Raw genomic sequence first — 20,939 nt, 5'->3', positions numbered from 1 at the left:
CTGTGAGGGCATTGGGGAATAATGGGAGGGCTTTGAGTGCCTGGGTGGTTCACTCTTGGCTAGTCCACGTGGCCGGTATTGTTTGCCTCCTGCTGGGGCCTGTCCACGTCTCTGGTTGCAGGATGCTTGTGGACTAGGGAGCATGGGGTTCATAGCTATGTTTGTGATGGACCCTAGGTGCCCCTCTTTAGGGGATAGGCTACCCCCATGTCTCCGAGTTTGGGGCAGAAGTCCATGACCTCAGCATGCCCCATTGCGCCGTCATTAGTTAGTTTAGGTGGGGTCTCCTTCTCTGAGGCCCTTCCGAGGCTCACACAGCCAGCCCTGATGGCACTTTCTTTAATCTCTCAGCCCTCTTCCTCTTGCTTACCACACCTGGCACACAGGCTTTCTGTCTGTTTCTTGACTTGTCAGTCTTGCCCCTAACTGAGGGCAAGTTGGTTTATGTTTTTCTCATCAAGATCTCCTTTGACCCCCAAGTCTCATCCTCTGTCTCCAGTTCCAGCCATCTTTTTTTTTCTTTTTTTTTAATTACGATGGTATGTATAGGCAGCATACAATGTTATTAGTTTCAGGGGTACGACACAGTGATCTGACAATTCTATACATTATGTAATGCTCACCGTGGTAAGTGTAGTTACCACCTATCACCATACAATGTTTTTTAATATTACCATGAACCCTATGCTGTACTTTCCATCCTTGTGACTTTATCTATCTATCTATCTATCTATCTATCTATCTATCTATCTATCTAATATTTTTAGAATATAATTTATTGTCAAATTGGCTAACGTACAGTGTATAGAGTGTGCTCTTGGTTTTGGGAGTAGATTCCTGTGATTAATCGCTCACGTATAACACCCAGTGCTCATTCCAACAAGTGCCTCCTCAATGCCCATCACCCATTTTCCCCTCTCCCCGGCTCCCCCGCATCAACCCTCAGTTTGTTTTCTGTATTTAAGAGTCTCTTATGGTTTGCCTCTCTCCTTCTCTGTTTGTAACTATTTTTTTCCCCTTCCCTTCCCCCATGGGTGACTTAACTTATTTTATACCTGGAAGTTTGTACCTCTTAATCCCCTTCATCTATCTCACCCAGCCCCACAACCCCTTTCCTTCTGGCAGCCAGTTAGTTCTCTGTATTTACAAGTCTGCTTCCATTTTTTGTTTGTTTTATTTTTTAGATTCCACATATGAACATAAATGACATCATATGGTATTCGTCTTTCTCTTTCTGACTTATTTCACTTAGCATAGTATCCTCTATGTCAATCCTTGTTGTTGCAAATGGCAAGATCTCATTCTTTTTTATGGCTGAGTAATATTTCATCATGTATATTATGTATAATAAACATATACATTTATGATATTTTAAATATATATAATAGATACCACATTTTTTATAAAACTGGGCAGCTACATGCAAAAGAATGAAGCCGGACCATTTTATTACACCATACACAAAAATGAACTCAACATGGATTAAAGACCTAAATGTGGGACCCAAAGCCATAAAGCTCCTCAAAGAAAACAGGTAGCGGTCTCTTAGCTATGGGCTTCGGCAGTATATTTATGGATATGTCTCCTCAGTTAAGGGAAACAAAACCAAAAATAAACGAACGGGACTCTACACCAAAAAAAAAGTTCTAGCTACTCATTAGCACATTACTCCTGTGTATTTGCTTCTTGCTGTCTGAAATGCTTTCTCATCTGTTGTTTGCTGGCAGACTGCTCCACTAGCCTGTGGCCACAATTGGAGCATACCCCTGCTGCCTTGTTCCTCTTGTGTCCCAGGCCAGGGTGGAGGATTAAGAACTTTTGAGTGGAGATTGGTCAAATGAACCAGCTGGCTCCTGTCTTAGGTTTCACCCCAGATTTTCCAAAGGATGCAGGCCCTGAAATATTAGAGTCATTCAGTTCAGTGTCTTTGGGTGGGCGGTTTGTGTCCCTGGCTCCTGCCTGGTGGATTTGCCTGCTCTGGCTGAGTGGGTAGGTTCCCTGCCCTTTCTCACTTCTTACTTCCTCTTGGGAGTTCCATCTGAAATTGCTTGTTCAGTTCAGAGAATGACCTTGCCCAACAGGGTTCTACTCCACGTGGTCTTAAGGCACCCAAGAACTCTTGCTCGGATCTCTCCTATTGAGCTACCGAAGTCAGTTTGTAGATGAGGAATGAGTCTAGCCGAGGGTCAAGCCACAGACTGGGGAAGTTGCAGACTCCCATGTAGGTGCCCAATTTCCGCCTGGAGTTTTCCCCACAGGGGTGTTCAGTAAGAGAGAGGGCAGGATGTTACACTGTGCTCCTGGGGAAGCCCAGGACTGAAATCTAAGCCAAGGGCCACATTCTTCAGGAACTTGCTCAACTAGTCCTGACAGTGGGAGTTGGCCCCTGCCTGATTACCTTACTACAAATGGCTCCGTGGACCAGGGGACTAGGTCGGTATGAGTGGAGATGAAGGGAAAGGGGAATAAGACCACAATGTTTTCTCTGAACCCACAGCAGTCTTGCTGGCTTTAACGCAGATTGTTCGACTATCAGACCACTTAGCTCTTACGTTATCTTGTGGACAACCAGATCTCAGGAATCAGCCAGATTTTGTGAACTTTGGTAAGTTCCTGGACTCCCTCTTTCCTGAGATTGATTTCTTAGGAGACACTATTTTATTTATTTATTTAAATTAAAAAAAAATTTTTATTTATTTTTGAGATAGAGAAAGAGCATGAACGGGGGAGGGTCAGAGAGAAGGAGACACAGAATCCAAAGCAGGCTCCAGGCTCTGAGCTGTCAGCACAGAACCCGACACGGGGCTCGAACTCACGGACTGTGAGATCATGACCTGAGCCGAAATCAGATCCTTAACCGACTGAGCCACCCAGGCTCCCCAGGAGACACTATTTTCAAGTATCAAGGATACAGTAGGATTCACCTCAGTCTCTCTTTGTTTGCTGGACAGGGAAATTTGCCCTTCTTCTTCTTCTTCTTCTTCTTCTTCTTCTTCTTCTTCTTCTTCTTCTTCTTCTTCTTCTTCTTCTTTTAATGTGCACTTATTTTAGAGAGAGAGAACATGTAGGGGAGAGTCAGAGAGAGGGAGACAGAGGATCCAAAGTGGGCTCTGCACTGACAGCAGGGAACCCAATGTGGGGCTTGAACCCACGAACCATGAGGTCATGACCTGAGCCAAAGTCGGGCTCTTAGTCATTTGAGCCACCCAGGCTCCCCTGCTCTTACTTCTTCTAAGTGCTAGTCAAAAGAAAGCAATCCTGAAAATAAGCAAACAAACTCACCATGTCAATACCCAGAACAGGACTTTTCACTTTAGTCTCCCCCAATTAATATTAGGGAGCTGCTTTGAGTGTGACTGTTTGGGAACACATGTGACCTTCCCCTCTGGTCTTTAAGCTCCTAGAGAGCCATGACAAAATCAACTCCCTCTCCTCCTATGACACCTTGCTTGTGATGAGCACTCAACTAATGGGTGGAATTATCACTGAATGTTGGGTTCTAGGAGATAGTCAGTGGGTGAGTCAAAAAGACTGAAGAGAATTAGCCTCTGCCCTCATAGCCTTATCCCTGAAAGTCACTCATCTTCCTGGCCTGATGTCCTTATGTTTAAAATGAAGACCTATCTCTCAGGGTTGTTATAAAGATAAACACGGTCCCATATGTGAAAGCATCTAACAGAGAGGGACCATTGTCAACACACAGGAAATACTAGTTTGCCTCCCTTCCTCCTTCTTTCTTCTCTTCCTAATGAGAGTGGCCTCCTTTTCACTGTTGACATCAAATCTCTGATAGTAGTGATAATCCAACAGGGATCACTGGTTATGTGTGTGTACGTGTGCATTAAGACTGGAAAGTGTTAACTGGCAACATTCATTCATAAAGAGCTCACTTGGTCTGGGGTTGTAGTAGGGAGGGGGAATCTTGTTCCCCAGTCAGCATCACTGTCTCTTTGTTTCATTAGTTCCTTGAGGCTGCTGTCCAAATGGAGCCCCCTGCAGTGAGCTCACCATGATTTTCCAGCAACCTCTGTTCCCAAAAAGTATAATTGCCTTCCATATAGTATTTTCAGTATTACTAGGAATACGAAGATGAATTAAATATAGGTACCTCTCTTCAGGGAACTTATCTTGAGTACAAGAAATTAATAGGAGGTGCTGAGAAGAGGCACCCCTTTTTGCCACCCCCAAGGCTTTGCACCTCTTAGAAAGACTCCATGTAGGCAATCATACACACAGACATCCTTCTTTCTGACCACAGCCTTCCTGTTTCTCACTCCCATACTCTCAAAGTGCCAATTATTCACCCTTATCAGGACCACTAGACCACAGATATCCTCCCTCTCTATCTGTCTTTCTGCTTTTGCTTCCTTATTCAACCAGTTTAGTTTCTGTGCTCCATCTGTTCAACCATTTTCTTGCTGGTCTTCTCAGCAGCCTTTCCCTTTTTCTTCCCTAATACTTCCTAGGCAAAACCCCAGGCCTGGTTGTATTGATGGTCTGTTTCTTCTGCATCTCTACTGGGGCTGCTGGAGGCTGTCGAAGACAACCACCTAGCCTCACGGATGACTGCCACCTGGATGCATGGGCTCTCACATTGTCAGTCCTACAAAGCTCTCACAGCAATGATTTCAAATTCTCACCATTGACCTCAAATCCTGATCCCACCTCTCCCCCTCATACTTAGTCCTTGAAAATAGACACCCCCAGGAGAGCTCCTCCAGCATTTCCTATCATGCTTCCAGCCTGCATCCCACCCAACCCAGCAATCTGTTCTCTTATTACTGGAGTGGGAGAGGTTTTTTATCCTTCCACCCAGGCCTGGAACCTCCTGACCCACTGTTGTATGATAAAGAGTTTATCTTGTTTTTTCCCTAGATACCTGTTAAGGAATTTTTGAAACCCTTGAAGTTTCTGACTCTTGGCAGAGCCCCTAGATAACGTCAGGATGGAAGCTAGTGTCCAGAAATATCAATTACGTGATTAGAAGATTGGGGCTTTGAGCCACATGATGATACCAGTCAACTCTTCCTCCCAGCCTCTTGGGAGGGCAGGAGAGGGGGACTGAAGATTGACTTCAGTCATGTGGCCAATGATTTAATCAAACATGCTTCCATAATGAAATCCCAGAAAAACTCTAGATGCTGAGCTCGGAGAAGCCTCCTTGTTGTTGAACACAACCATGTGCTGGGAGTCTGATGCATCCTGACTCCACATGGAGAGGGCAGGGAAGCTCTCTGTTCCCTGCCAGACCTTTCCCTCTGTGTCTTGGCATTTGGCTGGTCCCCCTGATTTGTATCCTATGTAATAAAATAGTAATGATAACAGCACTTTCCTGAATTCTGTAACTCTTTCTAACGAATTATAAAACCCAAGGGGGTCTTGGGATCTTCTGAATTTATAGCCAGTCAGTCGGAAGTATGTGTGCCCTGGGGGCCCTTGAAGTGCCACTGGCACCTGAGGTCAGGACAGTCTTACTGGGGACCATGTCCTTTAACTTGTGGAGTCTGCACTAACTCTGGGTGGTTACTGCTAGAACTGAATTGAAGTACACACAATTAGGGTTGCAATGGAATACCCATCTTCTCAAGGATCTTGCTGTTTTGGGATCTCTCTCTCCCTCATGTTCAACCTTTTACTCTCTACTGGCTCCTTCTCACCAGAGCCTCTCATGCCTTGCTTATTGAAATCAAAACAAAACAAAACAAAACAAAACTGCTTTGTTTCTCTTCAAAAAGTGCCTTCACTTGTTTTTCCTCCTACTCCTCAGCCCCCAACACATTTGCTTCCTCCGTCTACTGGATCAAAACTTCTCTGATGAAGGTCATCCTTGTCCCCACAGTCATTGATCACTTTGAGTCTTTTTTTCCCTAAAAACAACAACAACAACAACAACAACAACAACAACAACAAACAACAAAAAAAAACCAAAACCCTTGACTGGCAGCATCATTTCACACTACTGATCATTTTCTTCTTAAGCCACAATCCCCTCTTGCCCCAGTTTCTGCAATACCACTATGGTTTCCTTTGGCCACTCCTTTCCCAGTCTCCCATCTAGTCTTCTTCTGTTAACCCCTTAACTATGCCAAACTGCAACTATTGTCCACTTCCTACCCTCCTGTTTGGTTCCTAGCCTGTGAAAGTCTCACCATCCCCCCAGATACCTAGAGCATCACCTTGAGCCCTTTATTTTCTTCACCACTCCAACCTCATGTCTAACAACCACCATGCTTGGTTCCTTTTACTTCCCAAGTACTCATGTCTCCATGCATTTACATCCTCTGCTTCTGTTGCTCCCCAGTCCAGATGACAACCTCCAGCTCACTTCCTCAGTAGTCTCCCTGCTTCTAGTTTTGTGACCCTCCAACCTGTTCTCCTACAGCCAGAGTGATATTTCTAGAACAGATGCAGTCATGTGGAGCCAGAGCCTATGTGGGACCTGCCCTTTGGCAAGTACCAGTGACTTTTTGTTGAATGAAGGAATGAATGTTATGCCCTTCTTTGAGACCCTTCACGAATTTCCCATGGCTCTTAGAGTCCAAGCTCCTGGACACAGTTTCTAGCCCTCTTGACTTGGCTCTTGCCCATCCCTCTTTTTGGCCGTGAATGTATTATGCTCACCCTTCTTCTATTTGGAACACCCTTCCCTTCCTTTGGCTGGATGACTGTTATTCATCCCTTACATCCCAGCCTTCACAGGTTTTTTCCTGCCCCACCTGCCATATGTCCTAGTCACTTCCTGCTCCACCTAATATATACTTATTACATTGTATTGCAGTTGTTTGCATTATGATTTACATACCCACTAGCAGTATCTCAACATCCCCATCACTCCACGTTTTTGGCAACACTTGGTATAGCCAAACTTTAAGAATTTTGACAGTTTATTTGGTGTAAAATGGTATCTTACTATGCTTTAATTTCCATTTCTCTATTAAATTTTTTTGTTTGTTTTAGAGAGAGGGAGAGAGAGAGAGAGAAAGAGAGAGAGAACGTGAGCCTGAGCAGGGGAGTGTCAGAGGGACAGAGAGAGAGAATCTTTTTTTTTTTTTTTTTTTTTAACATTTATTTATTTTTGAGACAGAGAGAGAGCATGAACAGGGGAGGGCAAGAGAAAGAGGGAGACACAGAATCTGAAACAGGCTCCAGGCTCTGAGCTGTCAGCACAGAGCCCGACGCGGGGCTCGAACCCACGGACTGTGAGATCATGACCTGAGCTGAAGTCAGACGCTTAACCGACTGAGCCACCCAGGTGCCCCGAGAGAGAGAGAGAGAGAGAGAGAGAGAGAGAGAGAGAGAATCTTAAGCAGGCTCCCCACAGAGCTTGATTCCATGACCCTGGGATCATGACTTGAACTGAAATCAAGAGTCGGACACTCAACCGACTGACCCACCGAGGCGCACCCCCCCATTTCTCTAATTTTTTAATGAGATGGATCATCTTTTCCAATGTTTCTAGTCATTTATATTTACTTTTCTATGAAATGCATCTGCTTTTTCTTGCTGGATTTTTAAAAAAGTATTTGTAGGAGTTCTTTATATTTTGAATACTAATCTTTGGTGAAATGTATATGTTGCAAATTTTATACCCCGGTTTGTGGCTTGCCTTTCCACTTTTTAATGGTATCTCTTAATGAAAAAGTTTAACATTCAAAATGAGGTCGAAGGTTGAGGGAGGGAAGATGGCGGCGTAGGAGGACGCTGGGCTCACCGCGCGTCCTGCTGATCACTTAGATTCCACCTACACCTGCCTAAATAACCCAGAAAACCGCCAGAGGATTAGCAGAACGGAGTCTCCGGAGCCAAGCGCAGACGAGAGGCCCATGGAAGAGGGTAGGAAGGGCGGCGAGGCGGTGCGCGCTCCATGGACTGGCGGGAGGGAGCCGGGGCGGAGGGGCGGCTCGCCGGCCAAGCAGAGTCCCCGAGTCTGGCTGGCAAAAGCGGAGGGGCCTGACGGACTGTGTTCTGACAGCAAGCGCGACTTAGCGTCTGGGAGGTCATAATTAGAGAAGAAATTAAAAAATATATGGAAACAAACGAAAATGAAAATACAACAATCCAAACGCTTTGGGATGCAGCGAAGGCAGTCCTGAGAGGAAAATACATCGCAATCCAGGCCTATCTCAAGAAACAAGAAAAATCCCAAATACAAAATCTAACAGCACACCTAAAGGAAATAGAAGCAGAACAGCAAAGGCAGCCTAAACCCAGCAGAAGAAGAGAAATAATAAAGATCAGAGCAGAAATAAACAATATAGAATCTAAAAAAACTGTAGAGCAGATCAACGAAACCAAGAGTTGGTTTTTTGAAAAAATAAACAAAATTGATAAACCTCTAGCCAGGCTTCTCAAAAAGAAAAGGGAGATGACACAAATAGATAAAATCATGAATGAAAATGGAATGATTACAACCAATCCCTCAGAGATACAAACAATTATCAGGGAATACTATGAAAAATTATATGCCAACAAATTGGACAACCTGGAAGAAATGGAAAAATTCCCAAACACCCACACTCTTCCAAAACTGTATCAGGAGGAAATAGAAAGCTTGAACAGACCCATAACCAGCGAAGAAATTGAATCGGTTATCAAAAATCTCCCAACAAATAAGAGTCCAGGACCAGATGGCTTCCCAGGGGAGTTCTACCAGACGTTTAAGGCAGAGATAATACCTATCCTTCTCAAGCTATTCCAAGAAATAGAAAGGGAAGGAAAACTTCCAGACTCATTCTATGAAGCCAGTATTACTTTGATTCCTAAACCAGACAGAGACCCAGTAAAAAAAGAGAACTATAGGCCAATATCCCTGATGAATATTGATGCAGAAATTCTCAATAAGATACTAGCAAATAGATTTCAACAGCTTATAAAAAGAATTATTCACCATGATCCAGTGGGATTCATTCCTGGGATGCAGGGCTGGTTCCACATTCGCAAATCAATCAACGTGATACATCACATTAATAAAAGAAAAGATAAGAACCATATGATCCTGTCAATAGATGCAGAAAAGGCATTTGACAAAATCCAGCACCCTTTCTTAATAAAAACCCTCGAGAAAGTCGGGATAGAAGGAACATACTTAAAGATCATAAAAGCCATTTATGAAAAGCCCACAGCTAACATCATCCTCAACGGGGAAAAACTGAGAGCTTTTTCCCTGAGATCAGGAACACGACAAGGATGCCCACTCTCACCGCTGTTGTTTAACATAGTGCTGGAAGTTCTAGCATCAGCAGTCAGACAACAAAAGGAAATCAAAGGCATCAAAATTGGCAAAGATGAAGTCAAGCTTTCGCATTTTGCAGATGACATGATATTTTACATGGAAAATCCGATAGACTCCACCAAAAGTCTGCTAGAACTGATACATGAATTCAGCAAAGTTTCAGGATACAAAATCAATGTACAGAAATCAGTTGCATTCTTATACACTAACAATGAAGCAACAGAACGACAAATAAAGAAACTGATCCCATTCACAATTGCACCAAGAAGCATAAAATACCTAGGAATAAATCTAATCAAAGATGTAAAAGATCTGTATGCTGAAAACTATAGAAAGCTTATGAAGGAAATTGAAGAAGATATAAAGAAATGGAAAGACATTCCCTGCTCATGGATTGGAAGAATAAATATTGTCAAAATGTCAATACAGCCCAAAGCTATCTACACATTCAATGAAATCCCAATCAAAATTGCACCAGCATTCTTCTCGAAACTAGAACAAGCAATCCTAAAATTCATATGGAACCACAAAAGGCCCCGAGTAGCCAAAGTAATTTTGAAGAAGAATACCAAAGCAGGAGGCATCACAATCCCAGACTTTAGCCTCTACTACAAAGCTGTCATCATCAAGACAGCATGGTATTGGCATAAAAACAGACACATAGACTAATGGAATAGAATAGAAACCCTAGAACTAGACCCACAAACGTATGGCCAACTCATCTTTGACAAAGCGGAAAGAACATCCAATGGAAAAAAGACAGTCTCTTTCACAAATGGTGCTGGGAGAACTGGACAGCAACATGCAGAAGGTTGAAACTAGACCACTTTCTCACACCATTCACAAAAATAAACTCAAAATGGATAAAGGACCTGAATGTGAGAAAGGAAACCATCAAAACCCTAGAGGAGAAAGCAGGAAAAGACCTCTCTGACCTCAGCCGTAGCAATCTCTTACTCGACGCATCCCCAGAGGCAAGGGAATTAAAAGCAAAAGTGAATTACTGGGACCTTATGAAGATAAAAAGCTTCTGCACAGCAAAGGAAACAACCAACAAAACTAAAAGGCAACCAACGGAATGGGAAAAGATATTTGCAAATGACATATCGGACAAAGGGCTAGTATCCAAAATCTATAAAGAGCTCACCAAACTCCACACCCGAAAAACAAATAACCCAGTGAAGAAATGGGCAGAAAACATGAATAGACACTTCTCTAAAGAAGACATCCGGATGGCCAACAGGCACATGAAAAGATGTTCAACGTCGCTCCTTATCAGGGAAATACAAATCAAAACCACACTCAGATATCACCTCACGCCAGTCAGAGTGGCCAAAATGAACAAATCAGGAGACTATAGATGCTGGAGAGGATGTGGAGAAACGGGAACTCTCTTGCACTGTTGGTGGGAATGCAAATTGGTGCAGCCGCTCTGGAAAGCAGTGTGGAGGTTCCTCAGAAAATTAAAAATAGACCTACCCTATGACCCAGCAATAGCACTGCTAGGAATTTACCCAAGGGATACAGGAGTACTGATGCATAGGGGCACTTGTACCCCAATGTTTATAGCAGCACTCTCAACAATAGCCAAATTCTGGAAAGAGCCTAAATGTCCATCAACTGATGAATGGATAAAGAAATTGTGGTTTATATACACAATGGAATACTACGTGGCAATGAGAAAGAATGAAATATGGCCCTCTGTAGCAATGTGGATGGAACTGGAGAGTGTGATGCTAAGTGAAATAAGCCTTACAGAGAAAGACAGATACCATATGGTTTCACTCTTATGTGGATCCTGAGAAACTTAACAGAAACCCATGGGGGAGGGGAAGGGAAAAAAAAAAAAAAAAAAAAAGAGGTTAGAGTGGGAGAGAACCAAAGCATAAGAGACTGTTAAAAACTGAGAACAAACTGAGGGTTGATGGGGGGTGGGAGGGAGGGGAGGGTGGGTGATGGGTATTGAGGAGGGCACCTTTTGGGATGAGCACTGGGCGTTGTATGGAAACCAATCTGACAGTAAATTTCATATATTAAATAAATAAATAAATAAATAAATAAATAAATAAATAAACATTTAAAAAAATGTAAAAATAAAAAAAAAAATGAGGTCCAAGTGTTCAGTTTCCCATTTATGGTTTATGCCTTTAGTGTCTGGTTTAAGAAATCACTCCCTGCCCCCAAATCACAAAGGTTTTAAAGTTTTGCTTTTCACATTTTGCCGTTATTACATTTAACGGAGTGCCTCCTCTGCTGGAGAGCAGCTGCACAAGGACAGGAGGTATGGTCTTGTTTCATGCTGATCCCCAGAGCTCTGTGTAGTGACTGGTACCCAGTAAGGGATCAGTGATTGAATGAATGATTGAATAATTGAAGGTAGAAACAGAGTGGTGTGGGAATTCAGAGGGGGCAAGAGGTACCTTTGAGAAGGTGAAGGAGATAAAGTAAGATGGTGGTTCTCAATCCTGGGTTTACACTAGAGTTTCCCGGGGGAGCATTAAAATGTAGACAGTTTTACCCCAGAGATTCTTTGTGATGGGTCTGAGGCATGATCTGGGCATCAAGTGATCCTAATATGGGATCAGGGCTGAAAGCACTGGATTTTGAGGTAAAATAGTGCTGTGGTCAAGGGAACAGAAGCTGGGCTTAATAGACTTGGGCTTGAATTTCAGCCTTGTCACTGACTAGCTGTGTGCTCTTACACTTTTGAACCTGCTTTCTTTGCCTACAAAATGGGTGTAATAACACCTGCCTGCCATGGTGGTTATGAGAGTTAGAGAAGGTAAATGTGTTCCCAGAATGAAGTGTGTTCTTAATAATTTGTAGTATGTATGTATGTATAATTTATATTTTTCACAGAGGAGATGACATTTGAGCCAGACCTCGATGCCTGCATGAAACATAAGCATATGGTGATTGAGAGAGAAGGGCCATTCAGGTGGAAGGAATGTAATGATTCAAGGGCATGAGGAGAAGACATCCTGGGGGAGAGTGAGCGGGCCAGTTAGCACTGGCAGACAGTGCAAGAAAGAGGGAAGTGGGGAATCTGCCAGAGGAGATGGGTGATGACCAGGTGCCAAGGGTATGGCTTCTCAGAGATTCCTCTGGGCGCTATTGTCTTCAACAAATCTCCAGCCTAGTCCTAAGTGAGCAAGAATTCTGGATTCTCTCTCTCTGTCTCTGTCTCTCCCTTCATTCCCAGACCAGAACAGTGACTGATTTTTAGGAGGAGAGTCAAAGCAGGGTGGCTGTGGGGATCAAGGGGGCAGAATACAAGAATGTTCCACATATTCTCTTACTGAATTCCTGCCTTAGTACCCCATCTACTCCAAGGCAATGCCACTGGGGGTTCTTCTTTCTCCCTCTCCCATATGCCTAGATTATCTTTTTTTCCCATCTCTATCGTATTATTTATCACATCTGTTCTGTGCCACAGTTTTTCCACTTTGCATCTGCCTTTCCTCTTTTCTAGATCCTGAGTGTTCCTAGAGGTTTAGATCATTTCCTTCTTATTTACTTGTTCCCCAGAGTACAGAGAGTGCTTAATACATAAATTTTATTTAAATGGTTAATGATTTAAATAAAATTTTATTTAAATGGATATGTTGCACATCTAATTGGCTCCTGGATCAGTGCATTCTTTTCTAGCATAACCAGGGATGGGGAACCATATCAAAGGCAGGCCAGGTAGAAGTGCATAGAACCTTCTCCCTCACTGCTAAAAAACAGGATGGGAAGGTGTCAAAAAACAAAACCTTCCACTTTTAGAAATGTAAAACATGTGACACTTGTCACACTTAGGTGTTATCTTGCTGAGAAGTTGCTGCTGATGTTTTATGACCGCATTGTTTACCCAGATGTGGATTTGTCCCATGTGAGGAACTGAGGACAGGAATATTGTTGATGCACACCCCTGTAGGGAAGCCAATACTCAGAGAATTGTCATGAAGTTTTTGAAGAATTGTTTTGCATTTTTTTAAACATTTACTTGCATGGGTGGTTTAACTTAGTTGTGAAACCTGATAAAATGTTTGGGATATTCTCGTAATGATGGCTTTGGTTTTTAGAAAAGTTATCATTTCTGGCAATACTTAAACAGCATGGTCATGTGTTTCTTAAGGCCTATCTTCTATTGTGATAGTAAAACTATATCATCGCTGTGCCGAAAAATGCTTATCCTTTTGTCCTCTGTAGGCATGTATAAACTTAGCTTGTCCCCAAAACTAAATCAGGTGAGTAAACTGCAGTGTACTAAGAAAATGGGAGGGACCAAACAATCTCTGTTTTATTTACTCTGTTGGAAATCACATATCCATCAGGAGGCTGTTTGACCACAAACAACTCTTGTGAACGGACAAAAATAAGAGTTAACAGCATCAATTTGCATTAAAAAAAAACAAACTTCAGCATGTTTTAGATGGATTATTGGTTGGGTAAGCTGATAGATCTATAATTTGGGGGGGAATTGGTTGTTGCCCTTAGTGGTTTGACTTATTTCAAAGTTATACCTACTTTTGTTGTGAAATAGTCTGGATCCTCTTAAAAAAAAAAGTTGGCTTGGGGCGCCTCGGTGAGTCAGTCAGTTGAGTGGCTGACTTCGGCTCAGGCCATGATCTCACAGCTCATGAGTTCCAGCCCTGCGATGGGCTCAGTGCTGACAGCTCAGAGCCTGGAACCTGCTTCGGATTCTGTCTCTCTGGCTTTCTCTGCCCCTCCCCCGCTCGTGCTCTGTCTCAGTCTCTCTCTCTCAAAAGTAAATAAACATAAAAAAATTAAAAACAGCAACAACAACAACAACAACAACAAAAAGTTGGCTTGTATAATGCTGAGAAGTACTGAACTACTCATCTGAAAGAGTAGGCCTGAGAAATAATTTGAACAAGTTTAGAGATGGACACAACTGACATCTACCTCTGTCCTAACTGGCTGCTCAGATATAGACAGGAAGGATAAGAGGAGTAACAATTAAAAGTAGGGTACCAGGGTCATCCCCACGTAGTCATAGCCCCTCAGTTCCTGGAACAATATAAGGAAGCCAGAGTCTTAAGAGATTGTATTAAAAATCATGTCGCTCGGCAAGGTATCATTATCTTACCCCAAGCCTGGTTTGAGGAAGAGAATGCTCATAGATAGTTGCTACCCATGATTATGGCAGCTTCTTCAATCTCCTGACCCACGCTCTTCTATATTTGTCTTTCTGGGGCTTCGTCTCTTCTGATAGCCTTTCAGGTTCACAGTGTCCCACTGAGTGATTCCAGTCCTGGAAGTTTCTAACATTTCTAAATGACAGAGGGGCCTGATGTATGGGAGTGCAAGTGAGGTCCTGGTGACAGCATGCTTTGGGAACATTTAAAACTCTCCCAGCCTGGAGAGAAATTCTGTGAAAAGATTGGCATTTCCACAATTCCAGATTTATATAAAAAGATGACATTAGCAGTGAGTTGGAGGTGGCTAACACTGGGCCTGGGTTTCCAACTGTGGCTTCTCACTTAGATCCTTTTAAAATGGCTCTAGCTTGTTGGGTCACGTTCTGAGGACCAGCTTGGGGACTACGGGATAAAGTAATGGAAGATGCCCCTGGTACCTGCTTGATGCCTGCTCTGGGCATGTGAGGCTGGAGTGTGACTTTTAAAAAGCTTCTTGGAGTTTTACTTTCCTCGAAATAGCTCTACTTGAAGAATTTAAAGAGCTAGACAAAGTAACTGCTCAGGGCCAAGGATCTCCCAGGTGGAGGTGGGAGTGGAAGTAGTATATGTAAATTTTTCTCTGAGATAAGCTGGGAGATATTCTCAGAGAGGATACCCAATCCTTGAGACTTGAGCCATCCAGGAAACCTTGGACTAGTAGGGTAGTCATACCTTCGGAAGCCTAGGAATTCCTAGATCACCCGTCTTTAATTCCCACGGCAATCCTGCATTAAGGAACTCTGGCTAGTAAACCTCCAAGGTTACTAGCGGTAAATGGGGTGGTGGTGGTGTGTTTGGCCTAGGGGTGCAGTGGGGCTTTGAGGTGAAAAGGCAGGTGGTTCTAAACCTCAGAATTTAATTTATTGTTTCTGAGTGTTCTGAGTGCAATTAAATTCAAGTACACAAGATAGGTGCTGTTGATGGACAGGGCTGCTCTAAGTATATCCAGGGTGTCTTCAACCAGGGTCCTTTCATGCTGGTAATAAATTGGGCCATCTGGGGGGGGGGTGGTCTCCACTTTCCTTTCTCCATTTTTTTCTTCTTAGCCCTGGAATCAGGGCATGACCACTTTGTCTGGACTGGCCTTCGGAAAGCAAAACATCCTCCTCATCTCCATCATGGACAGGAACTGGCGAGGTCCTGGACGGATAGCAGATGGATCCAAGTGGGATGATAAGGGATGTGGAAAGACATGAGGAATGAGGGATGCTGCACTTGGTGTTGGAGCTGTGGGGATGGATAGGTATAGAGTTGGTGGTTAGGGGGAAAAGGAGAGACCCAAGGGGGAGTGGATAGAAAAGGCAGGGCCCATGTAAGAGACTGAGGTGGAATGGCCTGCTGCTGGGTGGGCAGTGGTGGCATTTATATATGTTTTGCATCCCTAGGTACTCAGTGAGCTCTTGAGAGACAGAACCTGGGCCCTAATGCTGCTTCAGTATCCCCGCAGCACAGAGCTGAGTGTGTGGTGGGCGAGTGAGAAAATGCCCTCAGATTCATATTGGCTATTGCATCATGTCTGTATTATATATGTATATGCATTTCAGGATATATAAATCGGATACTGTAGTTTTGAAATTCCTAGAATTTTTTTAAATTAAAAAAATTTTAAAGTATATGAGCTTAGAGGAAGCAATCAAGCAGTGCAGAAGAGTTCACTGTGGAAAGTAGAATGCTCTGTCTCTGCTCAGAAACAGATACTGCAGCCCAGATGTTGCTTCCATCCATCGTGATTTTTTTTTTCCTATTTTGATAGTTTTACGGAGTACATAGCTCAGGAGGCTTGACACGAGGGTGGGTCTCAGAAAATCATTGGCGATCTCACAAAGGTAGACATACAGCGGGGAGATTTCCCCTGGGGCTCATCAGCCACTTGTCCCCTTTTCCTTCTCTGCCCAAGTTTGGCTCAGAATAGCCTGCAGTGGTGGTCAGCTGTGGGGAGCACGCTGGCATGGAGTTGTCAGGAGCCCACTTAATGTCATCCTAGGCTACCTGGAAGGGTCTGCCAAGGAAACCAGGCCACCTGAGGCTCTTAGGAAGGAAGGATGCTTGTCCATTTAGGGTTTTCTAGATCCAGAGTTTAGGGGAGGAATGGGTTAGTTTTGGGCCAAGCGCCCATTTGCCAAACTGGATGGGATGTACCCATGAGCTGTTGGGCTGAGTGCTGGAGAAGAGAGCGAGGCAGAGGCCAGAGACCAGGAAGTTGATGGGGTATAGGAATGCTCATGGGTACCCATCAGGGGGGCTGGGCAGCAAAGGTGGGAGTGGTCATCCCGGTGGCAATGGTGGGGGCTGAGGGTGGGGATCAATACAGGACTACGAGCTCACGAACTCATGGGCTGCCAGTGACCTGACCATGTTTCTCTGCTTTCTTGATGCATTTCGGTCTCTCCAGCTGCAGATGACCAGGCAGCTTGGGCCTCGGTCATCTCCATGTTGTGAGAACTTTGCAGTTGCTATACTGGGCAACACAAGGCTAGTCTGAGTCCTGTCGGGAGGAAACCTGGTAGCAGCAGCAACAGCAGCAGCAGCAGGCGGACAGATTGGCTGACAGGAGACATGTAGGTGGCTACTCCATTAGGTTTGTTTTTTTCGAGGACTCCCAGCCAGAGAGCCCTCGATGATTGATTAAATGAGAGAGGAATGGAAGCCACCTGTGAGTCAGACCCACATAGAGACTAAGGGTCATAGGCAGTGTGTCATCCAGGGCCTGGATCATCTCTGTAGCTGGATCTGAGCCCGGTTAGTAAAGGGTGAGCTGGTTGGAGAGACGTGTTGCAAAGCTACGACACGCTCTCGGAGGAATGCGAGTGTGCAAGCACACACAGGCAGGCATGCTGTCACTTCCCCTTTCACTACCGGGACTGTGTCTAGGCTGGGATGATGCCGTCCAGTGGAAAAACAGGTTGTGCTTAGTACATAAAGACAAAGGACTTTTGGGGAGCCCGGCTATCCTGAGACCCCAGGCCCAACCCACAGATATTGACAGATTCTGCTCTTCCAAGGCTGGGTCTCAGGGCAGATTTGTGGTCATTTGCCCACCTGTGACACCCTCCAGCTGATGAAAGGCTGCCTCTCTCTTGTAGCAAGTGGAGGCCCCAGGCCCTGGCCAGGAGCAGTGGCTGTTTGAGCAACTAATGGAAAAGGTGAATCAAAAAAAAAAAAAAAGTTATCCAAATGATATTTCCCTTGAGATGGGGAGGGGCCTTCATGTCATCTGACCCCATCCCCATCATCAGACCTTGTTCCCAAAGACATACCATGGAGGAGGGAGGTTCTGAGCGGACATCCAAGGAGCCGTGCAACGAGGCCCCATCACCGGGCCTGACCAGAGAAAAACCCAGCTTGACTCACAGCTTACGTTTTAGATCCTTGTGTTGACTCAGCTCTGTTTCATCTCATCAAAACCCCTTTCTGTGACGGAAGGAGATTGGGCTAGTTACTTTCAGTTTATGCAAATCAAACGGGAGGAAGTGAGGAGTTTGTGCTGATGGCCCAGGAGGAGTGACTGGAGCCGCCACCAGAGTTGGGACAGGATCCCGCAGCCCAGCCTAGGGGAGAAGCTCCACCCCTAGGGCTGGGGTTTATTTCTACAGCTGAGGGCAGAGCCCTTAGTCTCCTCACGGGGAGCATTTCCCAGGAGCAGTTTCTCTTCTTGTTATCACCGCCTCCACATTGAAGCAGCCCATGTGCAGGTGTATCAGGTGCACCAGGTATGCCAGGTGCAGCGTGGCCTGGAAGGCACGGAGAGAGGGGAGTGGAAGCACGCCGTTCGACTCCAGCGAACTTGTGTCCTGTTGAAGGAGAGAGGTCACACACGCACCCACCTGCACCCCAAGAATTGCCTAACGCAGGCCACTTTTAACAAAGACCAGTGACGTTTCCGAGTCAGAATGCAAGAATAATGGAAGTAGGGCCCCAAGCAGTAACCAGGTAGGGGCCATGGATGTTGGGGTGCCATGAAGGGGCAGCACTGACCAGAGGACGACTTAAGAGAAACCGCTGAACGTGTCCAGAACAAAGCCACCACCCAAACCTCCTGTTTTGTTGCTGGAGAAAAGGTCAGGGCTGGGCTCTCCTGCTGCCTGAGTCTGAGGTCGTGGGGCCTGCGGCCATTGCCTCCAATGGTTTCTTGGGGTCGGAGGCTTTTTCGGTCTGGTTTCCACATCGGAACTGCAGTGGGAAGATGCCAGGCATCCAGGAAATCATGGATGGGAAGGTGGACTGCAGTGCAAGGGCGGCCCCCCTGAGCAGCTGCAGCTGGCAAATTGAAAAGCGTATCCATTGTGATTTGCACGGCCACATAGGAAGGCTTGCTTATCCCAAGAAAAACAGAGGTGTGTGGTTTGCTATTTTTATATGTTTTTAAGATAGGAGTTTCAACAGTCGAAACATACAAATATTTTTATCGATTTGATTTAGTTAGGTATTTGGGGGACTAGTTTTGTAGCTCGTCTTGAACATCAGGAAAGAAGAATTATTTGCTTGTTTTAATCACAAAACGTGTAGGTATTTCTGAAGTGGCAGAAATAAAGGACTTCAGTATTGGAAGGGGCCTCAGGTAGCCAATCCCTGAGGATGAGGAAGGGCATCTGAGAGATGGACTGATCTACCGGGAACTACTCAGCCAGTGACCGAAGGAAGCTGGGGTCCAGATTTGTCACCACCACTAGCCACAATGCCCACTCTGTTCAGTGCCTTCCTGCTTACAGTCTTACACATGCATTATCTCTTTTGATGTAAGCATTTTGTAGCTGTTGATAACTTGCCATTAAAGCCTCCTTAAAATGTTACAAACATTCTACTCGATTCCAATGAGTCTTTTCACTTAGCCTTTACCTAACACACAACTCCCTCCAATATTGATTGCTACGCCAGGCACAGTAAGGGTCTCCCTGAATTGTTGCTTCTTTTTAAAAAAATTTCTTTAATGTTTTATTATTTATTTTTTGAGAGAGAGAGCATGAGCAGGGGAGGGGCAGAGAGAGAGGGAGACCCAGAATCCAAAGCAGGCTCCTCTGAGCTGTTGGCACAGAGCCCGACGCGGGGCTCGAACCCACAAACCACGAGATCATAACCTGAGCCAATGTCGGACACCTAACCTACTGAGCTACCTAGGCGCCCCTGAATTGTTGCTTCTAAAGTGAACCAGACAATAATGGCAACCACAGATTGAACATCTTCTGTGTGACAAGTGGGGGGGGGGGTGTCAGCAGGGTGCACGCTGGAAACCCAAGGGCTGAAGGCTGTTCTTGCAGAAACTGAAAAGGAAGGAAAAGAACAGGAGAAACCCAAGTTAAAGTGACCACCACATCATGGACCCAGTCCCCATCAGAGCCCAGTGATGTCCATCTGCTGGTTCTACGGTGGATCAAGCAGGATAGCCCTACCTCCTCTGTGTCTCCACCTGGCCTCACCCCTAAGGCCTCCAAATGTTACTGCCACATAACTTTCTCCTTCTTTCACACTTGGGGAGATCGAGGCACCCGAAACAAATTATTATGCTTTCCTAAATCAGGTAGAATTTCCCTTCTCTATCCACAATTTTGTACTTTTTGACAGTTTCATTACATTTCACATTTCTCCACATACACCGACTGCCTTTGCAAAGTGAATTTTAAGTACAGTGCAAGGAGTGAACTCGAAATGAGATGACGGCAGTGAGGGAGTCCGACAGGGCTTTATGTAAGACAAAAAGTGGCTACCAGCCACCTTATATTTATTATTTCATTTTATCCTTACAACATCAGTAAGCATCAGCTATTATTATCCTTTCCTCTTTGCAGGGGTAAAAACCAGGTTTAATAATTTACCCCATGCCCATAAGTAGGAAGTGGTAGGGGCAGGATTTGAACCAGGGTCTGTGTCTTTAAAAGTTTTGCACCACGTTGCCTTCTCAAGATTTGACTTTTGGTATTCCTCACAGCCACAGGAACACATCAACATGAAAGCATAAGGGAAAAAAAATACCACAAGCAAACATAAACTTAAACAGAACCTTGGTATTAGGAAACTTCTATTGTTTCAGTTGAGTCACTGACCTTGGAATATAATCAATGAGGGACCACATACAAATAGATGTCAAGTTAATTTTGTGGAGCAGCACTGTCTGGTAGAATTGTCAGCGGCTAAGCTGTACGTATAATTTAAAATGTTGTAATATCCCTATTAAAAAAGTAAGAAGAAATAGGTAAAATTAAAAATTTTTAAGTTTATTTATTCTGAGAGAGGGAGAGCATGAGTTTGGGGTGGCAGGGAGAGGAAGAAAGAGAGAGAATCTCAAGCAGGCTCCATTCTGTGAGTGTGGAACCGGATGCAGGGCTTGAACTCACGAATCATGAGATCATGACCCAAGCCGAAATCAAGAGTCAGACGCTTAACCGACTGAGCCACCCAGGTGCCCCAGTAAAGTTAACTTTAATATATTTTAATACAATATATTCCAAATATTATCATTTGAACACATAATCAATGTAAAAGTTATCAATGAGGTATCATTCTTTTTTTTTAATGTTTATTTTTGA

The 20,939-nt window shown here is 44.4% G+C and overlaps 1 protein-coding gene across 3 annotated transcripts in view; it reads left to right on the top strand.

Annotated features, from left to right (window-relative positions):
• Positions 1–20,939, top strand: part of LOC122216320 (interleukin-36 gamma-like) — a 128,835-nt gene that overhangs the window by 42,887 nt on the left and 65,009 nt on the right. The window lies entirely within an intron of this gene.

Source organism: Panthera leo, chromosome A3 (assembly GCF_018350215.1).
Source record: "Panthera leo isolate Ple1 chromosome A3, P.leo_Ple1_pat1.1, whole genome shotgun sequence".
NCBI classification, from domain to species: Eukaryota; Metazoa; Chordata; class Mammalia; order Carnivora; family Felidae; genus Panthera; species Panthera leo.
The sequence above is the reverse complement of the archived record's forward strand: the minus strand, read 5'-3'. Positions and strand labels throughout refer to the sequence as shown.